Here is a 24,800-nt window from a genome sequence, read left to right on the forward strand (position 1 = left end):
CTCAAAGTGGATTAAAGACTTAAATATAAAACCCAAAACTATAAAAACCTTGGGAAAAAATCTAGGCAGTACAATTTAGAACATAGGAACAGGCAAAGATTACATGACAAAGTCACCAAAAGCCACTGCAATAAAAGCAAAACTCGACAAATGGGGTCTAATTAAATAAAGACCTTCTGCACAGCAAAATAAACTAATATCAGAGTGAACAAACAACCTACAGAGTTGAATAAAATTTTTGCAATCAGTCCATCTGACAAAGGTCTAATATCCAGAATCTATAAAGAATTTAAACAAATTTACAAAAAAATAATGAACAACCCCACTAAAAAGTGGGCAAGTATCATGAAAAGACATTTCTCAAAAGAAGACATTCATGTGTCCAACAAACATATGAAAAAAAGCTCAACATCACTGATGCTTAGAGAAATGCAAATCAAAATCACAATGAGTTACCATCTCACACGAGTCAGAATGGCAATTATTAAAAAAGTCAAGAAACAGCAGATGCTAGCATGGTTGCAGAGAAATAGGAACACTCTTACACTGTTGTTGGAATGTAAATTAGTTCAACCATTGTGGACAACAGTGTGATGATTCCTCAAAGATATAAAACCAGAAATACCACTTGACCCGGCAATCTCATTACTGGGTATATACCCAAAGGAATATAAATCATTCTATTACAAAGATAAATACATGTGTATGTTCATTGCAGCACTATTCACTATAACAAAGACATAGAATCAACCCAAATGCTCGTCAATGATAGACTGGATAAAGAAAACTTGGTACATATACACCATGGAATGCTATGCATCCATAAAAAGGAATGAGACCATGTCATTTGCACAGACATGGATGGAGCTGGAAGCCATTATCCTCAGCAAGCTAATGCAGGAACAGAAAACCAAACATCGCATATTCTCACTTATAAGTGGAAGCTGAAAAATTAGAACACATGGACACAAGGAAGGGAACAACACTCACTGGGGCTTGTCAGGGGGTGGGGTAGGGCGCGAGAGAACATTAGGAAAAATAGCTCATGCATGCTGCACTTAATACCTAGGTAATGGGTTGATAGGTGCACCAAACCACCATGGCACACATTTACTTATGTAGCAAACCTGCACATTCTGCGCATGTACCTCAGAACTTTAAAAATAAAAATAATTAAATAATTAAATAAAATAAATTTTCTATTGAAATATCTGCTGGTCATATGATGTTGTTTTTCCATAAAGTTACTGAGGCATAGTACCAAGGCTATCCTTAGAGACAGCCGAAAAAAATGGGTACTTACATGGTTTGATTGGAATTATCAAATATTTCACCACACATTCTTCACTCTTGACTATTCTGATTATTTTATCAGATTAACCTAAAAGTACATATTATTAATTTGGCAGAAATATGGTTATTGGCAAATGCATTTTAAAATATGGTTATTGGCAAATGCAGACAGAGTGGAGAGGGAAAGTATGGAAAAGCCAAACAAGTAAGACACCATGTAGGCTACATCTGACGGAGAGTGAAATTTTGTGACTACGAAACCCTTTGTTGTTTTGATTTTAAAAAGAAAATCATTGTAAACGATATATTCATTGCAACAATTTCTAAAAATTCAGCAATATGTAAAAGAATGAAATTCCCTGAGGCCCTATTTACCTTCCTAATTATATTCCTCAGGGGTACTTGTCATCTTTTATAGTTTAGAGTGTGTACTTTGGCTGGTAGACTTTTCAATGTCTCTGCAAACAAGGAATCCTATTAAGAAAATACTTCTGCACTTACACAACTGCCTATAGACCATTCTACCTAGAAAATTAACACTATGCATATTTTTTCTCCTTTTATCACAGGCTGGAAATGGAAAACAATAGAAGTAAGAAGCTAAAATCTAGTATTCATCATTTTCTTTTAGATAGGCAGAGTATACAGAGCAAGAAGCATCTTCATTGGAGAATTAAGTAGTCTCATTTGTGTCTAAAATATACGAGTGTTCAATTAAACAGAGACATAAACAGGACTTATGTGTAGCTCTGTCATCTTCTTCAATGTTGGTAATTACACTTATTTAGCAATATCCTGATGATTAAACATTTGCCTCTGAACTAATAAAACCACCAGGGCAAGTACTGTAGTAAAATAACTAAGAGGATGATTATAGCAATAGCTTTATAGGGCAGATGGGAAGAGATCACATTAAAATAGAGCAAAATCTCTGTAAGTCAATAGGAAATACAGACAGGGAAAATAAAACAGTATTTCCCTAGTGACACGTAATTTTAATTTTGGTTGCCTGTAGAAACAGCTCTCAACATATAAAGCAATTGTATGCAATTTAATTGAATTTTGTACTGCATGTCTCCTTTAATCTTCATCAGATAATTAACTGATTGCTTCTATTGCAGCATTCATAGAAACGTCTGGATTTTAAATTAAAATGTTGCAGAAGTTCACACAAGCTTATAACAGGGTAACAGTATATTTAAAAAACCAATATTAGAGAAAGTAGAATTAATTGTGTTTATGTTGACTTATATGGCATAACATAATTTCGTTTTGTTAAACTTCATTGGAGTCAGAGTATCTTTTATTTTTGATACCAAATGGATTGTTCACATAGTTTCAATCTTACATATTGTATGAAACATTTAAGCACTTGTGAAAAAACATTTTAAAATTTCCAATACAACCTACAAATAAGACAAACTTATCTATGGTATTAAATATTTATAGTCCCTAAATAACCACAAAATTGTGTGTGTGTGTGTGTGTGTGTGTGTGTGTTTACAGTTTCTCATGTGGCTATTAAATTCCTTTCTTGTTCCTCTCAGAGGCACTTAATGTAAAATGACAAACATTTCCCATTATTTTAAATGTAATGAGTACTCTTGGTTATGTTTAAATAAAATCATCATCTCTAAACAATTAAAAAATGAAAGCTAGAAATAACCGCTGTGTGGAAAAAAACGATGAAAATCCAATTATCACTAAAATACAATGAATTCCCTCTGTATAAGTAGGGAGTCAGGAAGCTCATTGAGTGTTTCACAAGTAATTTAAAACCATATGTTGCCTCTAACAGAAGAAAAGCACACAGCAACAAGAAGGCAACTTAAGCAAAGAGAATCTCAACACCCAAAAGCCAGAGTAAAATTTGAAACACCTGTATTTCTTCTTAAACACACTGGAGAGCCTGAATCTTATTTTTTTTGTAATAGTATTAATGGCATAACTAAGCATTTATTCTCTTTTTCAAAGCATGTGTATCTTTTTTTATTTTTACTCCATCTAACAGTTATTGCATACTGTGACTGCTCTTACAAGTCCCTTAGAAGATACTAACAGCTGAACTGCAATTTAGCAGCGGCAATAGTTTTTTCCAAATGAAAAGATGATCAAAAAGCAGAATCATGTTTATTAATTAAACTGTGTACGAGCTATTACAAATATATTGTTTTCAAATGTGACTTAAACACGAGACTCAAAGCTATCAAAATCCTAGAAGAAAACTTAAATAAAACTCTTCTTGACATTGGCCTAAGCAAACAATTTATGATTAAGTCTTCAAAAAGACATGCAACAAGAACAAAAATAGACAAATGGGACTTACACTAAAAAGTTTCTGCACTGCTAAGGACATAATCAACAGAGGGAAGAGACAACTAATCTGTTGAATGGTAGAAAATATTTTTTAAATATTCATCTAACAAGAGACTAGTATTAAAATTTTACAGGGAACTCAACACACAAAAAAATCCAATTTAAAAAGTAAGCAAAGTGCATGAATAGATATTTATCAAAAGAAGACATACAAATGGCCAACAATTATATGAAAAAAATGGTCAACATCACCAATGATTGAGGAAATGCAAATTAAATTCACAGTGAGATATCATCTTATCCCGGTTAGAATGGCTATTATCAAAAAGACAAAAATAGCAGATGCTGGCAAGGATGTGGAGGATATACAAGGATATACTGTTCCTGGGTAAGTAAATTAGTATAGTCATTGTGGGAAACAGTATAACGATTTCTCAAAAAACTAAAAATAGAACTACCATACATTCCAGTAATCCTACTACTAGGAAAGAAAATCAGTTTATTAAAGGGACACTTGCAATCATATGTTTATTGCAGCACTATTCACAATAGCAAAGATATAAAATTAACCTAAGTGTCCATCAACAAGTGAATGGTAAAGAAAGTGTGGTGTATATATACAGAATGGAATACTGTTTAGCCATTAAAAAAAAGAAATCCTGTCACTTGCAGGAACATGGATGGAACTGGAGGTCATTATGTTAAGGGAAATAAGCCAGGCACAGAAAGACAAATATTGCATGTTTGTCACTCATATGTGGGAGCTAAAAGAGCAGATCTCATGAAGGTAGAATGATAGTTACCAAAGACTTGGAAGGGTGGGAGATGTTGAAGAGAAGTTGCTTAATAGTCACAAATATACAGCTAGATAAAAGGAGTAAGTTCTTGTGCTTCTACAACATAGCAGGGGGACTATAGTTATTGACACTATACTGTATATTTCAAAATAGCTAGAAGAAAATATTCTAAGTTTTCCCAACACAAAGAAATAATAAATGTTCAAAGTAATAGATATCCTAAATACCCTGATTTGATCACTACACCTTGTATGCACATATCAAAATATCACATGCACCCTGTAAATATGTACAATTATTATGTATCAATTAAAATGTTTTTTAAAAGATCCTTCGCTCTGAAAAAAATTGATATGACAACATTGCATGTTTTTAATAAAGAATCCTAAAGTGCATTATACAACAGAACAAACGTGGGTTATTTACACTCGTGTTTTATCTGGTAGACATTTTTAACCATTGTAGGTATAAGAGAGTGTTACTTTTCTCAAATTTATATATGCTGTTTTAGAAACCAGTCTTTTTGATATACAAAGATAAATCCTTTCAGTTGGCAGAAAAAGTGAAGGCTATTACAATCCTTCTTAAAGCAGCTTGCAAACTTTGGATTTGTAATCATTATACCGTCATAGCCCAGTCTTAGCTCTAAGGACAAGGATTATGGCTACTGAGCAGTGATGGACTTCCTAGACTAGTTCTTAAACATAAATAGCAACAAAATCAGTTGGTTCATCCTCGAACTCCAAAATTTACAAGCAAAAACCAGAATGCTGCCATTAAGTTCAAATCTACAAAATATTGCCAACTATATATAATTAAAGGGAAAACAAACTCAATACCTCAAAGAATTTATATATTTTAAAATGTATTAGTCACCCTGCCTGTGGATCCTGTAGCAATTTCTGTAATATAAAGCTGGATAGTTGCATGCATTTAATTTGTTTTAAAGGAGAGTTTCCATTAAAAGCATACCCAATCAATGTGTTAATCATTAACGAATTTCTAGTCATTTAGTTTTGAAGGCTTTATCTTCAAAATCATTTTCTATCCATCAAAATAGCTGAGTTGAATTATTAAAACATCGCATCATTTAGCTAATAGTAATGTTCCAGTGTCAATTTCTTAGTTTTTACAAATGTACCATCGTGATATAAAAAATTAACAGTCGAGGAAAATGGTTAAGGGGCATGTAGAAACTCTGTACCAGCCTTGTAACTTTTTTGTAAATATAAAATTATTCCAAAATATAAAGGTTATTAAAATATACTCTTTTAAATGAAAACCTCTACTCCCCCAAACAATGAGAGCTCCTTTTGGAAAAAAATTCCTTAAGTTGTATTTATTTGAAATTTTATTGAAATCAACATTATTTGAAGATGGTTTAAGTTGTTACTGTTGGGAATGAAAAGACCAAATAGGGAGAAACAGCAAAATCCACAAAAAATCCTCAAAATATAAGAAGCCCAGGTAGCCCATAGACATTTGTTCTCAGAGGTGCAGTCCAAAATCAAGTAAACCAACTAAAAAATGTTTAGCGTGAATCAAAGAATAAAAACTTACAATAGTATTGGCCTTGATAAAAGCAATGTTCCTTCCCCTCACTAATTCATGTGAAGAACTTAACTGTCAGACCTTTGCGACCTAAAGTAGTGATTATTAAAACTCAGATCTTGTTTTGAATGTTCCCTAATTTATTTACAAAAGTAAATATCCTTGGCATAATTCTAGCTCATTTTACCTTCATTTACATTTTTAGGAAAAAGTACGATATTTTCTTCCTATCAGGAATCTTGATTTTTCAATGACTGATTCTAGAAATATTTCAGAACAAAAGTCAATCTTAATATTTTTATGATCTATTAGCCATTAAATAATTTATTTGACAAGTTTATATATACTGAGTATCTACCATGTGCCAGAAACTGTTATAGGTGCAGGAGATCTAGTAGTGAGTAAAAGAGAAGAAAAATAAAAACCTTTCCTCAAAGAAGCTTACATTCTAGTCATATTGTTCTCTCTTTTTTGTTTAAATTATTATTTTTAATTGATAAATCATAATTATATACATTCATTGTGTACAATATGATGTTTTGATATATGTATATAATGTGGAATTATTAAATTAAAGTCATTAACATGATCCTCATCCCATTTACCTATCTTTTTTATGATGAGACATCTTGTTCTTAAAAAGTAAGCAGAAATATACCAATAAAATGACTTCACTATAATTGAATCATGTCCCTACCTTAAACTTCCTTTTCAGGGAAATCTAATAAGAAATGGTCTGCTATTTTTCAAAGCTAAAACACATCTTATTGTAACATTGCAGTAAGAGATACTTGGGAGTAGGCAGACAATGCTATGCAATGATAATACCTGACAAGATAATATCCTAGAAAAGGTTCCTTTCCATCAAATGAACTCTAATAAAGAATGGCTCTGAAAATGTCAGACTTTGAAACTGCCTTTTATGTACTTATTGATAATGCATAGAATCTGTCTGTTATTCATATATAACTTGAAATTTCCCCCGTTAACACTTGAGGGCAGATTATCAGAGTAAGGAGAGTTTTGAATGTGGGATACATTTGTTTCCTCTTCCTCCATATCTCATCCAATTGTGTACTTTGATGTCCTCCCTAACATTGCCTTTAATATTAGTTAATTCACATTTTTCTTCCTACTCATATAGTTTTCAGTTCAACTATAATATAAGTGTATATGGCAAACCACATTGGCCAGTTGATCACAGTGCATATTAATACTTTCAATTTGGCTTAAAATAACTAGAAGGGAAAAAGAATAAAATACCCAAATCCACTCAAAGCTCACATTCTCTATATCCTTCAAATAAATAGACTTCAGTCTCAGACATACTTTAACTTATGAGAATCATTTCAGGTACTATCACAGCTATTCTTGTCTGTCTTTAATGCTCCAGCATAATTGGTCTTAATCCCTTCTCCAAACCACCCTCTTCAAAAAAAAAAAAAAAAAAATCTAAGTCTACATCTCTATATAAAGGAATGAGTTCAAGTTTTTCTTTTAGCTTATTAGCTTTGATATCTTAGGTAAGTCACTTAACTACCAATCCTTTAACAGTATTAGTCCCAATTAATACAAAGTCAGAAGTACCTATTACTACAGAATTTAATGTTTCTAGTTGGCAAATTTTAAAAGAAATTCTATTAAATGAAGTGACACACAAAAAATGTTTTACTCTCATTCAGAAACAACAAACTGCATTCATACAAAGCTACAGAAAAGAGTATTAAACTCCACAGACCACTCAGTTATAAATTCTTTTTGCAATAATTTTTTCCTTTGATTTTGTACAATTAAACAATATAGTTTTTCTATTAATAAATGTCACAAAGTAATACTGACTTTTAAACACATAACTTTTAAAGACAGACAGTAATAGTAACTGAGTTGATACAGATTTTTGAGTGTATATTGATACTTATTTAAGGTAGCATCCACCTTTCAATTAAAACTGCAAAACAAAACTGAAAATGTCATGGTGTAATAGGAAAATAAGCAGATATCCTCTAGAGGTTTCTCTTTTCTTGCATCAGTTTGAATCATCAAATTGCAATGGCTGTTTGGTTAATATTTTTACCAGTTCGTGGAATACTCACTTATCAATCAATTCATTAAGCTACACTTGGGCATTCACCTTATAAAAAAAGAAAAACAGTAGGGTTTTAAAAAATTTCATTGTTATGAATTTGGGGAGCTATTTTAGGAATCTATGTCTGAAGTATTATATCGTTTGCAAAACTCATTTGGGCTGTGGCAAAGAGTATGGTAGTTCTTCAAAAAGTTAACCATAGAATTACATATGACCACACAATTTGAATTTTAGATATATACCCCAAAGAACTAAAAATGTAAGTCAACACAAAAACTTGTGCATGAACATTAATAGCAGCATTATTCATAATAGTTAAAAAGTGAAGAAAAGCCTAATATCCATCAACTGATAAATGGAAAATTAAAATGCAGAATATCAATGCAATGGAATATTGTTTAGAATTTTTAAATCAATGAAGTACATATTATAACATGTATGAACCTTGGCAACATTATGCTATGCAAGAGAAGCCAGGCACAAACAGATCCTATATTGTATTACGACATTCAAATGAAATGTTCAGAGTAGGAATATCCTTAGAAAGTACATTAGTGGTTTTCAGTGGCTGGGGGAAGGAGGGAATGGGGAGTAACTGCTAATGGGTACAATATTTTCTATGAAAATTCTCTGGAATTAAATAATGGTGCATTAGTCCATTTTCATATTGGTATAAAGAACTGACTGAGACTGGGTAATTTATTTTAAAAAGGAGATTTAATTGACTCACAATTCAATGTGGCTGCGGAGACCTCAGGAAACTTACAATCACGGCAGAAGATGAGGGGGAAGCAAGGCACTTTCATCACAAGGCAGCAGGAAGGAGAAGAGCCGAGAAAATGGTGAAGAGCCCCTTATGAAACAAGACTCCCTTATAAAACTCACTATCAAGAGAACAGCATGGTGGAGACCACCCCTGTGATTCAATTATCTCCACTTGGCCTCTACTTTGACACATGGAGATTATATGGATTACAATTCAAGATGAGAGTTGGGTGGGAGGACAAACCCTAAACACGTTATTTCACCCCCAGCCTCTCCCAAATCTCATGGCCCTTTCACATTTCAAAACCAATCATGCCTTCCCAACAGTCCCCCAAAGACTTTATTTATTGCAGCATTAACTCAAAAGTCCAATTCCAAAGTCTCATATGAGATAAAACAAGTGTCTTTCACCTACAAGCCTATAAAATCAAAAGCAAGTTAATTACTTCCTAGATACAACAGGGGTAGAGACATTGGACACTCTTTTCCAAGTGTCATAAATTGGCCAAAGTGCAGGCACTACAGGCCCCATGAAAGTCTGAAATCCAGTAGGGCAGTGAAATCTCGAAGCTCCAAAATGATCTCCTTTGGCTCCATGTCTCACATTCAGGTCATGCTGATGCAAGAGGTGGGCTCCCAGTGCCTTGGGCAACTCCATTCCTGTGGCTTTGCAGGGTACAGCCCCCCTCCTGGCTGCTTTCATGGTCTGGCATTGAATGTCTATGGCTTTTCCAGGCCAGGCGTATGGTGCAAGCTGTCAGTGGATCTACCATTCTGGGGTCTGGAGGATGGTGGCCTTCTTCTCATAGCTTCACTAATCAGTGACCCAGTGATGACTCTGTGTGGGGGTTTCCACCCCATATTTCCCTTCTGCAGTGCCCTAGCAGTTTCTCAATGAGGGCTCTGCCCCTGCAGCACACCTGTGCCTGGACATCCAGACGTTTCCATACATCCTCTGAAATTTAGGTGGAGGTTCCAAACCTCAATTATTGTCTTCCATGCACCCACAGAACCAACAACAAGTGAAAACTGCCAAGGCTTAGGGCTTGCACCCTCTGAAGCAATGGCCTGAGCTGTATACCTTGGCCCCTTTTAGCCATAGCTGGAGCAGCTGTGATACAGGGCTCAAGTCCTGATTTGAATCACAATTCAAGATGACATTTGGGTGGGGACACAAAGCCTAGTCATATCAGTTGTGATAAATTCACAACTTTATGAATACAGTAAAAACCAGTGAATTGTACACTTTTAAAGGGTAAATGTTGTGGCATGTAAGTTATATCTAAATATTTTAAAATTAGGTCATAAAGAAGCACAAGTTAAACTCATTTTGTTTCAATACTTACTGTGTAGACTTCAGCAAATTATTAAACCTGTCTGAGCCTCAATTTCTGTCACTTGCCTAACAAGGGTAATAATATCAAACAAACAAGGTTATTGTGACTTGATAAAATATAAAATATGACATGCCTAACATGCAGTAAATACCTAACAAGTACAGTTATTTTTGTTATTATTATCATTATTACTATCATTTTAAAATCATGGGCTAGAAAGAAACTCAGAAATCCTCAAATTCTTCTATTAACTAATGAAATACCTCACCTTTCTGCCCTATGTTCTTTGTTTTTTGATCTTATGTTGCATATCTATGAGTTACTGCCAATCAGTAAAATATACAGATACACATATACACACATGCATATACTATACTCATACATATATAAAATAATATCTAAAAAATGCTTTGTATCTAATACTTGTTATATTTTCTCAACAAACTGGCTTTCACAGCTATTAAATATCTCTCAGTGACACACTATGCATATCTCAAAAGGCTATAGCTCCTTAAAATATAAGCAAACAAATAAATCCACATATGCATATTCTGAGATTTCTGTGGGTGACAAAAAATACCCAGTCTACTTCAAGCCATTGCTATTCTATCCTTACTCATTGAAATAAGAAACAGTAGGTATATTTTTACTTGAATACATTTATGCATAGTCAGGGACAAACCAGGCTCTGGTGATCATGGTTCAACTCTCTGATTCTATGAATTTGATGATTTTAGATACTTCACTAAGTATCTAAATCCTGCAATGTGCAGCAACAATGAATGAATATTAAATATTTTATAGTTGTAAAAGGATATTTCATATATATGATCCTAATTAGTGGTAAACAAAAACTGGTGTGAGAATGGTAAATAATGCTGCCTATATATTCATTTAAAGTATCCTATTTTCAAACACCTTACTTTTATTGCAGTTACCTAGTGATACATTTTCAATATGTTTCTCTCCATTTCACAAATGGAAAAACTGAGATATGCAAAACTAAATGACTTAAATAGGGAGACTCTATTCAGTAAAAGAAGAGTAGACCATGTATGAAAGATCTCTTCTATTGAACTCTTTTGCTAAAGGTGTAATTAATGAAAAGCAACATCAAAAGGGGACAGAGCAAGATGGCAAAATGGAAGGCCCCACTGATTGCCCCCAAGGACACCAATTTTACAATTGTCTACACCAAGAAAACACCTTCATAAGGACCAAAAATCAAGTAAGCACTCATAGTACCTAGTTTTAATTTTCTGTCACTGAAAGAGGCACTGAAAAGGTAATCTTGAATCACCAATGCCACTGCTATCCCATCCCCCAGCAGTGGCAGCCTGGTGTGGGGAACGTTTCTGTGAACTGAGGAGAGGAATAGTGCAGCAATTGTGAGGCATTGAACTTAGTGCAGACCTCTTATAGCAGAAAACTAGAAAAAAACTCAGCTGACATCCACACGTGAAGGAAATATTTAAAGCAGCCCTAGCCAAAGGGTGATTGCTGATCCCAGCAGTCAGAACTTGAGTGCCTGGAAGCCTTGACACAGTGGGACAAAGTGCTCTGGGGCCTTAAATAAGCTTGAAAGTGAGTCTAAGCCACAAAGACTGCAACTCCTAGGTGAGTCTTAGGGCTGAACTTGACCACGAGCCAGTGGACTGGGAAGTATATGACCTATTGAGAATCCAGCTAGGGGAGCTAAAGGAGCTAGTATCACTCATCCCCTAGCCTCAGACTACACAGATCATGGCTCCAAAAGAGACTCCTTCCCTCTGCTTGAAGAGAGAAGATGAAAGAGTGGTGAAGACTTTGTCTTGGACTTTGGATACCAGCTCAGTCACAGCAGGATAGGGCACTGGTCAGAGGTTTGAGGCCTCCGTTCCAAGGATCCTGGGAGACATTTCTAGACATAAACTGGGCCAAAAGGGAACCTGCTGCCTTTAAGGGAAGGACCCAGTCCTGGAAGGATATACCACCTGCTCCCTGAAGAGCCCTTGGGCCCTGAGTATCCAGCAGTAATACCCAGGTACTGCATTGATTGCATTGGGTGAGCAGCTGAGACTGTCTGGCTTCAGGTAAGACTCAGCATGTGCCAAAATGAGGTGTGACTCCTTTCACTTGAGAAAAGCAGAGGGTAAAGTAAATGAGACTTTGTTTTGCACATTAGGTATTATCTCAGCCACAGTGGAATAGAGAACCAAGTGGGATCTTGAGGTCTGCAATTCCAGGATGTGGCACTTGAATGGCATTTGGGGATGTTCCCTGGGCCAGAGGGGAGCCCACTGCACTGAAAGGAGAGTTACAGGCCAGGCAGCATTCACCACAAGCTGACTGAAGAGCTCTTCAGCCTTAAGCAGGCACTGGTGGTAAAGAGCTCTTCAGCCTTAAGCAGGCACTCTCTCCTGCTCCATCATGGGAAAATGTGCATTGCTTCCCCTTAATCTTCCACCATGATTGTAAGTTTCTTGAGGCTTCTCAGTTTGACAGTCCTCCTTTTGGGCTTGTGGTAGCAGAGGTGACGGGGTGAGGATCCTCTGCTTTTGAAAATGGAAGAAAGAGTTGGAGGGACTGCATCTTGTGATTTGAGCTCTAGTCCTGCTGCAATACAATTGAACACTAGATGGACTTATAATACTTCAGTACATGGCTCCCAAATGGCAACTCTGGACCTGCCTGAGGCATGGGGTAAACATGCTGCCCTGAAGGGAGAGACACAGGCCTGGCTGGTTTTGTGATCTGCTGATTATACAGGCCCCGTGGTTCAGTGAACCTAGGCAGTAGCCAGAGAGTGGTTATAGCAGGCCTTGGGTAAGACCCAGTGCTGTCCTGGCTTCAGGTCTGACCCAGTGCAGTACCAGTGGTGGTGGCCACAAAGGTGTTTGTGTCACTCCATCCCCAGCTCCATATGGCTCAGAAAAGAGAAAGAGACTTAATTTGCTTGAGAAATGTAATAGAAGAGAAGAGTCTCTGCCTAGTAATCCAGAGAATTATCCTGTGTCTTGCCTAAGACCATCAAGGAGATGCCTCTATGAGTCTGGAAGAACCACCATATTACTGGGTTTCAGGAGCCCCCTAAAGTAGATACAGTTTAGATCACAAACCTCAAGTCATTTCAAATATCTGGAAAGTCTTCCCAAGAAGAATGAGTACAAACAAGCCCAAACTGAGAAGACTACAATAAATACTGAATTCTTCAATTCCCAGACACAGATGAACATCTACAAGTATCAAAACCATCCAGAAAAACATGACCTCACCAAATGAATTAAATAAGGCACCAGTGACCAATCCTGGAGAAACAGAGATATGTGACTTTTCAGACAAAGAATTCAAAATAGCTGCTTTGAGGAAATGCAAACAAATTCAAGATAACACAGAGAAGAAATTCAGAATTCTGTTAGATACATTTAACAAAGAGATGATGGAAATAATTAAAAAGCATCAAGCAGAAATTCTGGAGTGGAAAAAAGTGATTGGCATACTGAAGAATGCATCAGAATCTTTTAAAAACAGAAAAGATCCAGCAGAAGAAAGAATTAATGAGCTTGAAGACAGGTCATTTGAAAACAGTCAGAGGCAAAAACAGAAAAAATAAAATAAAAACAATGAAACACGCATACAAGATCTAGCAAATAGCCTCAAAAGGGCAAATCTAAGAGTTATTGGCCTTAAAGAGGAGATAGAGAAAGACAGAGAGGTAGAAAATTTATTAAACTAGATAAAAGCAGAGAACTTGTCAAACCTAGAGAAAGATATCAGTAGCCAAATACAAAAAGAATATAGAACACCAAGCAGATTTAATCCAAAGAAGACTACCTCAAGGGATTTAATAATCAACTTTCAAAGTTCAAAGATAAAGAAAGGATCTGATGTGTTTTGGATTTGTGTCACTGCCCAAATCTCAACTGAGTTGGAGGAGCGGCCAGGTGGGAAGTTTTTGAATCATCAGGGCAGATTTTTCCCTTGCTGTTCTTATGACAGTGAGTGAGTTCTCATGACATCTGATGGTTTAAAAGTGTGCAGCACCTTCCCCTTTACTCTCTCACTCTCTCCTGCTCCATCATGGGAAAATGTGCATTGCTTCCCCTTAATCTTCCACCATGATTGTAAGTTTCTTGAGGCTTCCCAGTTATGCTTCCTGTTAAGCCTGTGGAACTGTGAGTCAACTGAACATTTTTGTTTAATAAATTACCCAGTTTCAAGTAGTTCTTTACAGCAGTGTGAAAACGGACTAATACAAGATCCATAACAAACAACAACAAAAAAAAAACAAGAGAAAGTAAAGAAATAATAACATCTTTAATACAATAAAGCTGCAATATGTCTGACAGAAGACTTTTTAGTGGAAACTTTACAGGCCAGGAGAGAGTGGCAAGACATATTTAACATGCTGAAAAAAAAATTTACACTAGCATACCATATGTAGCTAAAGTATCCTTCAAACATGAAAGAGAAATAAGATCTTTCCCAGGCAAACAAAAGCTTCTGAGGGACTTTATAAACACCAGACCTGTCATACAAGAAATGCTAGAGTGTACTTCATTCAGAAAGAGAAAGTTGATGACAAGCAATAAGATACATCTAAAAGTACAAAACTTACTGGTAAAAAACAGGAAGTACACAGAAAAACACAGACTAATTTAACACTGTAACTGTGGTGTGTAAACTACTTCTATCCTAAATAGAAAGACTAAATGATGAACCAATAAAAAATAAAAACTTCAACCTTTTTATGACCTAGACAATACAATAAGATTGTAAATAGAAACAATAAAAAGTAAAAAAGCAGAATGACAAAGGTAGTGTAGGGTCTTTATTAGTTTTCTTTTTGTTTGTTTGCCTTTGCAAACAGGGTGAAGTTGTTAACAGCTTAAAATAATGGGTTATAAGATAATATTTGCAAGCCTCATGGTAACTGCAAACCAGAAAACATACAACATATACACACAAAATAAAAAAACAAGGAACTAAATCATATCACCAGGGAAAATTACCTTCAATGAAAAGAAGACAAGAAGGAAAGAAAGAACAAAAAGAAGATCACAAAACAACAAGAAAACAAATAAACAATGCAGTAAGAGTTAGTCCTTACTCACCAATAACAACAGTGAATATAAATGGAATAAACTCTCCAATCAAAAGACACAGAGTGGCTGACTGAGGACAAAAAAGACCCATTGATCTGTTGTATACAAGAAACACATTTTTAAAACATATATGCACCTAACACTGCAGCACCCAGAAAAATAAAGCAAATATTATTCGCATTCATTACATAGATGGGCCCGAATGCAGTGACAGCTGGAGGCTTCAACACCCCACTTTCAGCATTGAAAAGATCTTCTAGACAGAAAGTAGACAAATAAACATCAGACTTAATCAGCACTATAGACAAAATGGATCTAATAGATATTTACAGAATATTTATTTCATCCAAGAGCTGCAGAATACACATTCTTTTCCTCAGCACATGGATCATTCTCAAGGACAGACCACATATTAAGTTACAAAACAAGTCTTAAAACATTCGAATGATGGGAATAATGTCAAAAATCTTCTCTGACCACAATGCAGTAAAACAAGAAATTAATAACAAGAGGAATTTTGGAAGCCATAGAAACAGATGGAAAGTAAACAACATCCTCCTGAATCACCAGTGGGTCAATTAAGAAATTAAGAAGGAAATTGAAAATTTTTCTGAAATGATAATGGACACACAATATACAAAAGCCTATGGGATACAGAAAAAGCAGTACTAAGGTGGAAGTTTATAGCTATAAGTGCCTACATTTAAAAAGAAGGAAAACCAAACAAACAACCTAACAATGCATCTTAAAGAACTAGAAAAGCAAGAATAAACTGAACTCAAAATTTGTAGGAGAAAGAAAATAATAAAGATTAGAGCAGAAATAAATGCAACAGAAATAAAGAAAATAATATAAAAGACCAATAAAACAGAAAGTTGTTTTCTTCTGAAAAGTTAAGCAAAATTAACAAATGTTTAGCCAGATTAAGAAAAAAAGAGAGAAGTCACAAGTAAATAAAATCAGAGTTGAAAAAGAGACATTACAATGGATATTGATGAAATTCAAAAGTTCATTAGTCGCTCCTAGGAGCAACTACATACCAATAAATTGAAAAATCCATAGGAAATGGACAAATTTCTAGACACATACAACCTAACAAAATTTAACCTTAAGGAAACTCAAAATCTGAGCAGACCAATAACAAGTAACAAGAATAAAGCTGTAATAAAACATTTTCCAATAAATAAAAGTCCAGAATCTAATAGATTCACTGCTGAATTCTAAACATTTAAAGAACTAATACCAATCCTACTCAAACTATTCCAAGATATACAGAAGAAGGAAGCACATTCAAACTCATCCTATGAGGTCAGTATTATGTTGATATCAAAACCAGACAAAGAAAACCAAAGCCAACATATCTGATGAAGATTGATGAAAAAATCCTTAACAAAATACTAGCAAACTGGTTTAAACAACACATTGAAACTATCAGTCATCATGACCAAGTGGGATTTATTTCAGGAATGCAAGGATGGGTCAACCTATGAAAATCAATCCATGTGATATATCAACAGAATGAAAAACAAAAAGTTTATTAATTATTTCAACTGATGCTAAAAAAAAGTTTTGTAAAATTCAACATCCCTTCATGATAAACACCCTAAACAACTGGGTATAAAAGGAACATACCTCAGTATAATAAAACCCATATATGACAGACCCATAGCTAGTATTATACTAAAAATGGAGAAACTGAAAGTCTTTCCTCCAAGATCTGGAACACTACAAGGATGCCCTTTGTCACCACTGTTATTCAGCATAGTATTGGAATTCTTATCTAGAGCAATCAGATGAGAGAAACATATAAAGGGCCTCCAAATTGGAAAGGAAGAAGTCAGGTAATCCAAGTTTGCAGATGATATGATCTTGTATTTGGAAAAACCTTAAGACTCCATGAAAAATACTATTAGAACTCATAAGCAAATTCTATAAAGTTGCAGAACACAAAATCAACATACAAAAATCAGTAGCATTTTTATATGGTAACATTGTAAAATCAAAAAAGGGTTTTAAGTATAATCCCATTTACAATAGCCAGAAATAAAATTAAATAGCTAGGAATTTATTTAACCAAAGTGAAAGATCTTCATAATGAAAACTATAAAACACTGACAAAAGAAATTGTAGACGACACCAAAAACTGGAAAGATATTCCATGTTCATGTATTGGAAGAATCAAAAGTGTTAAAATGTCCATATGACCCTAAGCAATCTGCAGATTCAATGCAATCCCTATCAAAATACCAGCGACATTCTTCACAAATCAGCAAGAAAAAAAAATAATCCCATCAAAAACTGGGCAAAGAACATGAATAGACAATTCTCAAAAGAAGATATACAAATGGCCAACAAACATATGAAAAAACACTCAAGACCTCTAATTATCAAGGAAATGCAAATTAAAACCACAATGAGATACCTCCTTACTCTTCTAGGTATGGCCATAATTAAAAAATCAAAATATAATAGACATTGCGGTGGATGTGGTGAAAAGGAAACACTTTTATACTGCTGGTGGGAATGTAAACTAGTATAACCACTATTGAAAACAGTATGGAGATTCCTTAAAGAACTAAAAGTACAACTACCATTCAATCCAGCAATCCTACTACTGGGTATTTTCCCAAAGCAAAGGAAGTCATTATATATTTAAAAAAAAAACCACTTGCACACGTATGTTTATAGCAGCACAATTCACAATTGCAAAAATATGGAACCAACCTAAATGCCCATCAATTAATGCATGGATTTTAAAAAGTGGTATATATACACCATGGAATACTACTCAGCCATAAAAAGGAATGAAATAATGGCATTTCCAGCAACATGGATGAAGTTGGAAACCATTATTCTAAGTGAAGTAACTCAAAAATGGAAAACCAAATATCATATGTTCTCATTTATAAGTTGGAGCTAAGATATGAGGATACAAAGGTACAGAGTGATATAATGGACTTTGAGGACTCAGGGGAAGGGTGGCAGAAGGGTGAGGGATAAAAGACTACACATTGGGAAGAGTGTGCACTGCTCAGGTAACAAGTGCACCAAAATCTCAGAAATCACCACTAAAGAACTTAGTCATGTAACTAAAAACCACCTGTGCCCCCAAAACTATTGAAATAAAGAGGAAAAAAAAGACTTCAAGTCTTCAAGATAACTTACTTTTACAGAGATTTCAATAATTTTGTTTGAGGAAATGAATTTTGCTTTGTTTCTCTCACAAGATTTCACCCATAATAATGTCACTGTTTTACCCCTATAACCAGATTATTCTTCATTATGAGAATATATTACCTAAACTATATTACTAAATGAGAAAATATGTTGCTTTGAGAGTTGAGGTAAATACATTTTCATCTATTTTTTACCTCATAGAGGAAACAAAGTGGTGGAGGTGTTTACATTTGCACACTGTACAGTCATGTATTGCTTAATGACATAGATGCATATTAGGCAATTTCACTGTTGTGCAAACATCATAGAATGTAATTCAAAAACCTAGATACTATAGCCTACTACATAACTTGACTATATGGTACAGCCTAATCCTTCTAGACTACAAACCTGTACAGCATGTTACTGTACTGAATAGCATAGGCAATTGGAAAACAATGGTCAGTATTTGAATATCTAAACATATTTAAACATAGAAAAGTTACAGTAAAATATAATATAAAAGATTCAACAAACAATACCTGTATAGGGCACTTATAATGAGTAAATCTTGCAGCACAGAAGATTGCTCTAGGTGAGTCTGTGAGTGAGTGGTGCATGGATGTGAAGGGCTAGCATATTATTATACCCTACTTTAGAATGTACAGACACTGTACTCTTAGACTACACAATATTTATTTTAAAATATTTATTTCTGATTAATACTGTATGTTGTAACTCATATGTGGGAGCTAAACAAATAAAATTGAGCTCACAGAAGTTTAGAGTAGAATTGCAGTTATTAGAGGCTGGGAAAGGTGTGGGGGAAGAATAAGGGGAGGTTGGTTAATGGGTACAAAGTTACAGCAAGGTGAGTGGAATAAGCATTATACAGCACTATGAGGTGAATAAGGTTAACAATAATTCAGTGTATGTTCTTAAAAGCCAGAAGAGATAATTTTGAATGTTCACAATGAAAACAAATAATTAATGTTCAAGGTCATGGATATATTAATTATCCTGATTTGATCATTAAACATTGTATACATGTATTGAAATATCACTCTGTATCCCATTAATATGTGCAATTATTATGTGGCAACTAAAAATAAAAGGAATAAGGTATTTCTTTTTTAAATAATAGATTAATATTAGCTTATGTAACTTTTTAACTTCATAAATATTTTGTAACTTTTTGACTCTTGTAATAACAGCTTAAGTCACATATTGCACAGCTGTAGAAAAATATTTTACACATATCCCTATTTTATAGACTTTTTTCTATTTTTTAATTTTTTAATATTTTACTTTTTAAACATTTTATGTAAAAACTAAGACACAAACACACACATTAGTCTAGACCTGCACAGGGTCAGAATCATTAATATCATTGCCTTCCACATCCATATCTTGTCCCACTGGAAGGACTTTAGGAGCAATAACACACACATGGAGCTGTCATTTCCAATGTAACAATGTTTTCTTCTTGAATGACTCCTGAAGGACCTGTCTGAGTTTTGTTTTACAGTTAACTTTTTATGTATATAAATAGAAGATGTATACTCTAAATTAATTATAAAAAGTTTAGTAAATACATAAACCAGTAACATAGTTGTTTATAATTATCATCAAGCATTATGTTCTGTATATATAATTGTCCATGCTATACTTTTATATTACCATATACATGTGAGTAACACACTGCACTTCAACATTACAATGCCTACAATGTCACTAGGCAATACAAATATTTCAGCTCCATTATAATCTTATAGGATTACCTTCCTCTATGCTATCTATCCTTGACTGAAATGTTCTTATGCCTTGCATCACTGTAGTTAGTTCTATCTGTAAAAAGAAATCTGAATATACAACACATTTTGAAATGTATAATAAACACATTGTTGAAAAGATTTCCATCTTCACTAGTTACACAATAAGTACAACACAACTCTCCTTCTGAGATTCCTAGACATTGAGGTTTATCTTAAACCTCAAACTCCTACTCACAGAATATGTATATTCACACATTTTTGGGGTGTATATTAATGAACATATATAAGAATATATTAAAAAATGACTACAGAAGAAGAAAATCACTTTATTGAGCTCTAAAATGTACTCACATTCATAAGCTACAAATTTTTACTTCCATTGGCATAAAGCACTATCACTCCATTGCTTCAAAGGCAGCTCTGGCTGACAGAGTTCTCAAGAAATATTTATCAAAAAAATTTATGAAAGAAAGGGATGTTTTGTCTTGTGTTTCCTGTGATGTTTAAGAACTAAACATATCACATGGTAACTGTATTTCTTTGAAGTTTTACTATTTTTTTCTTAAGTTCATAAACTACAAGAACCAATATCAAAAATCATCAGTAACAGTACTCTTTAGAGATTTATTATAAATGAAAAATATAAGAATTAAAAAACTAAATTTTATTTTAGTAGATATTTTACAATGGAAATAATTACATGCACACAAAATGAGCAAATATCCTGAAATTTTGTTTTGTTCTTTATTTTTGTCAATAAAGGCCTTTTTTGCAAGTTAAGCATTCTCACTATTGAGAACCATGTTGAACACAATTCATCATTTTGATAAGTGCAGGTAAGTTTAACTACCTTTTTATTAGAAAATTAATTGTTAATACTGGTATTTTAAAACATAGATGGATAGAATAACATGCATCCACAAAAAAAAAGAACAAGATCATGTCCTTTGCAGGAACATGTATGAAGCTGGAGGCCATTACCCTTAACAAACTAATGCAGGAACAAGAAACAAAATACCAGATGTTCTCACTTATAACTGAGAGCTAAATGATGAGAACACATGGACACATGGGAGTAACAACAGACACTGGTGTTTATCAGAGGGTGGAGTGTGGAAGGAGGGAGAGGATCAGGAAATATAACTAATGGGTCCTAGGTTTGATACATGCATATTCATACATGGGTGAAAAAAATAATTTGTGCAAGAAATCCCCATAATACAAGTTTTTCTGTATGACAGACATGCACATGTATCCCTGAACTTAAAATAAAAGTTAAAATAATTTAAAAAAACATATTTCTAGCTTTTCTTGAATTAAGTATTATCAAAAATAATCAGTATCTACCTTGGGTTGGAAACATCATCACATGAGTTCCTTCAAGGTCTCTTTTTCAACTTTTAGATTTGTGTATATTTATACCGACCACCATTTTATTTCTTATGTCAGGGAAAACATTTTGTCTCTTTCCTTCTAAAATACTGGATTCATTCTTCTTCCCTTCTCTCATCTCAGACTTTCGCTTCATTTATTTTCAACCTCTCACTCAAAAACAGATCTTTTCCCTTTATTATGAAAACAAATTCACAATGATCTCATACACAGAAAAACAATAAACTTCCCTAAATCCCTATACTCCCTGTATTAATCCATTCTCATGCTGCTGTGAAGAAATCTCTGAGACTGGGTAACTTATAAAGGAAAGAGATTTAATTGACTCACAGTTCCACAGGACTGGGGAAGCCTCAGGAAACTTATAATCAAGGCAGAAGGGGAAGCAAACATTCTCTTCCTCACAAGGTGGCAGGAGAGAAATGTGCTGAGCAAAAGGGGTAAAAGCCCCTTATAAAACCATCAGATCTCATGAGAACTCACTCACTATCGTGAGAACAGCATGAGGGTAACCACCTCTATGATCAAATTACCTCTCACTGGGTCCCACCCATGACATGTGAAGACTATGGGGATTACAATTTAAGATGACATTTGGGTGGGAGCACAAAGCCTAACCATATTATTCCATCCCTGGCCCCTCCCAAATCTCACGTTCCTTTCACATTTCAAAACCAATCATGCCTTCCCAACAGTCCCCCAAAGTTTTAATCCCAGCATTAACTCAAAAATCCAAGTCCAATGTCTCATATGAGACACGGTAAGTCTCTTCTGCCTATGAGCTTGTAATATCAAAAGAAAATTAGTTACTTCCTAGACACAATCAGGGTACATGTGTTGGGTAAACATACCCATTTCAAATGGGAGAAATTGGCCAAAATGAAGGGGTTACACGTTATAGTAAAGTCCAAAATACAATAGGGAAGTCATTAAACCTTAAGCTCCAAAATGACTGCCTTTGACTTCATGTCTCACATCTAGGACACACTGATGCAAAGGATGGGCTCCCATGGCCTTGGGCAGCTCTACCCCTGTGGCTTTGCGGAGCATAGCCCCCCTCCTGGCTGCTTTTGTAGCTGGCACTAAGTGTCTGTGGATTTTCCAGGCGCACAATGAAAGCTGTCGGTGGGTCTACCATTCTGGTGTCTGAAGCACATTGGCCCTCTTCTCACAGTTCCACTAGGCAGTGCCCCAGTGTGTGGGGGCTCTGACCCCACATTTCCTTTCCATGCTGCTCAGCAGAGGTTCTTCATGAAGGTTCACCCCTGCAGCAGACTTCTGCCTGGACATCCAGGTGTTCCCAAACATCCTCTGAAACCTAGGCTGAGGTTCTAAAACTTCAATTCTTGTCTTTTGCACACATAGGACCAACATCACATGGAAGCTGCCAAGGTTTAGGGCTTGCACCCTCTGAAGCAATGGCCCAAGCTATATTTTGGCCCCTTTTAGCCATTACTTGAGTCACTGGGATGCAAGGCACTAAGTCCCTAGGCTGCACACAGCAGGGGGCCCTGGGCATGGCCCCGGAATTAATTTTTTTTCTCCTAGGACTCCAGGCCTGTGATGGGAGGGGCTGCTATGAAGGTCTCTGACACGTCTTGGAGACATTTTTCCCATTGTCTTGGTGATTAACATTTGGCACTCCATTACTTATGCAAGTTTCTGCTGCCAGCTTGATTTTCTCCCCAGAAAAAGAATTTTTGTTTTTTGTTGTATCATCAGGCTGCAAATTTTCTAATCTTTTATGCTTGCTTCCTCTTGAAAGCTTTGCCATTTACAAATTTATTCCGCCAGAAACCGTAAATCATCCCTCTCAAGTTCAAAGTTCCACAAATCTCTAGGGCAGGGAAAAATGCTGCCAATGTCTTTGCTAAAGCATAGCAAGAGTCACCTTCATTCCAGTTCCCAACAAGTTCCTCATCTCCATCTGAGACCACCTCAGCCCGGACTTCATAGTCCATACCACTATCAGCATTTTGGTCAAAGCCATTCAACAAGTCTCTAAGAAATTCCAAATTTCCCACATCTTTCTGCCTTATTCTGAGCCCTCCAAACTGTTCCAACCTTGGCCTGTTACTCAGTTCCAAAGTCGCTTCCAAATTTTCAGGTTTCCTTATAGTAGTACCCGACTCTGTGCAGTACCAGTTAACTGTATTAGCCCATTCTCATGCTGCTAGGAAGAAATGCTCAAGACTGAGTAATTTATAAAGAGGTTTAATTGACTCATGGTTCTGCACGGTTGAGGAGGTCTCAGGAAACTTACAATCATGGTGGAAAGGTAAACAAGCACATCCTTCTTCACAAAGTGGCAGGAGAGAGAAGAGCCAAGAGAAAGGGGGAAAAGCCCCTTATAAAACCATCAGATCTCATGAGAACTCACTCACTATCATGAGAACAGGATGAGAGTAACTACCCCCACGATTAAATTACCCCCCACCGGGTCCTTCCCATGACACATGGGAATTATGGGAACTACAATTCAAGATGAGATTTGGGTGGGGACACGGCCAAACGGTATCACCCCCTCAAGCTGCAATGCTGTCTTTCAATTCTCTTCACTACAAAATTCTTAAAAGAATAATATATTTACGCTTCTAAAACACTATTGTCCAAATTATTATGTAAACCTTTCCCATGACACTTTAAAATGTACTATGTCACTCAGAGGAGTCACTGACTAAAATACCCAACAGTCTTTTCATCTTAGTGCTCTTTGTCATTTGACTTATTTTCATTTGTCTCTTCCCTGGCTGTTGTAATTCTGCATATGTACTTAGCTCTCCTCTTTCTCCTTTATTAACCACTCCTCAGTTTCACGCAACTTTATATTCTGCTTTTCTGGTTCATATTCCTCTTTGTATAAATGCATGTTTTTGCCTGGGATTTTTTTTCTTAACTCTCATCTTGACACATACCAGAGATAATAAGCTGACAATCTCTATACAAAACTTGATTTACAGATATGGCTTGTATGGTCAGCATTCAAATTGAGCATGCATGTTCTAGTTTACCGCAGGCCTCATCAACTCTTAATGGATTATAACTGATCTCCTTTGAATATTAATTTTTACCTGAAGTCTTCAATATTTTGTTGTTTATATTTTTGTCTTGTGTACTCTCTTGAGTTCTAAGTTCATATTTTCTATGGTGCGTTACTCATTTTCATTTACGTACCCTATCTGTAGCTAAAAGTCTGTTTCTAAACATCAGATTAGCTTCTCCCCTCTGAAACTCAATCTTCTGCATTT

Source organism: Gorilla gorilla, chromosome X (genome assembly GCF_029281585.2).
Source record: "Gorilla gorilla gorilla isolate KB3781 chromosome X, NHGRI_mGorGor1-v2.1_pri, whole genome shotgun sequence".
In the NCBI taxonomy this organism is placed as follows: domain Eukaryota; kingdom Metazoa; phylum Chordata; class Mammalia; order Primates; family Hominidae; genus Gorilla; species Gorilla gorilla.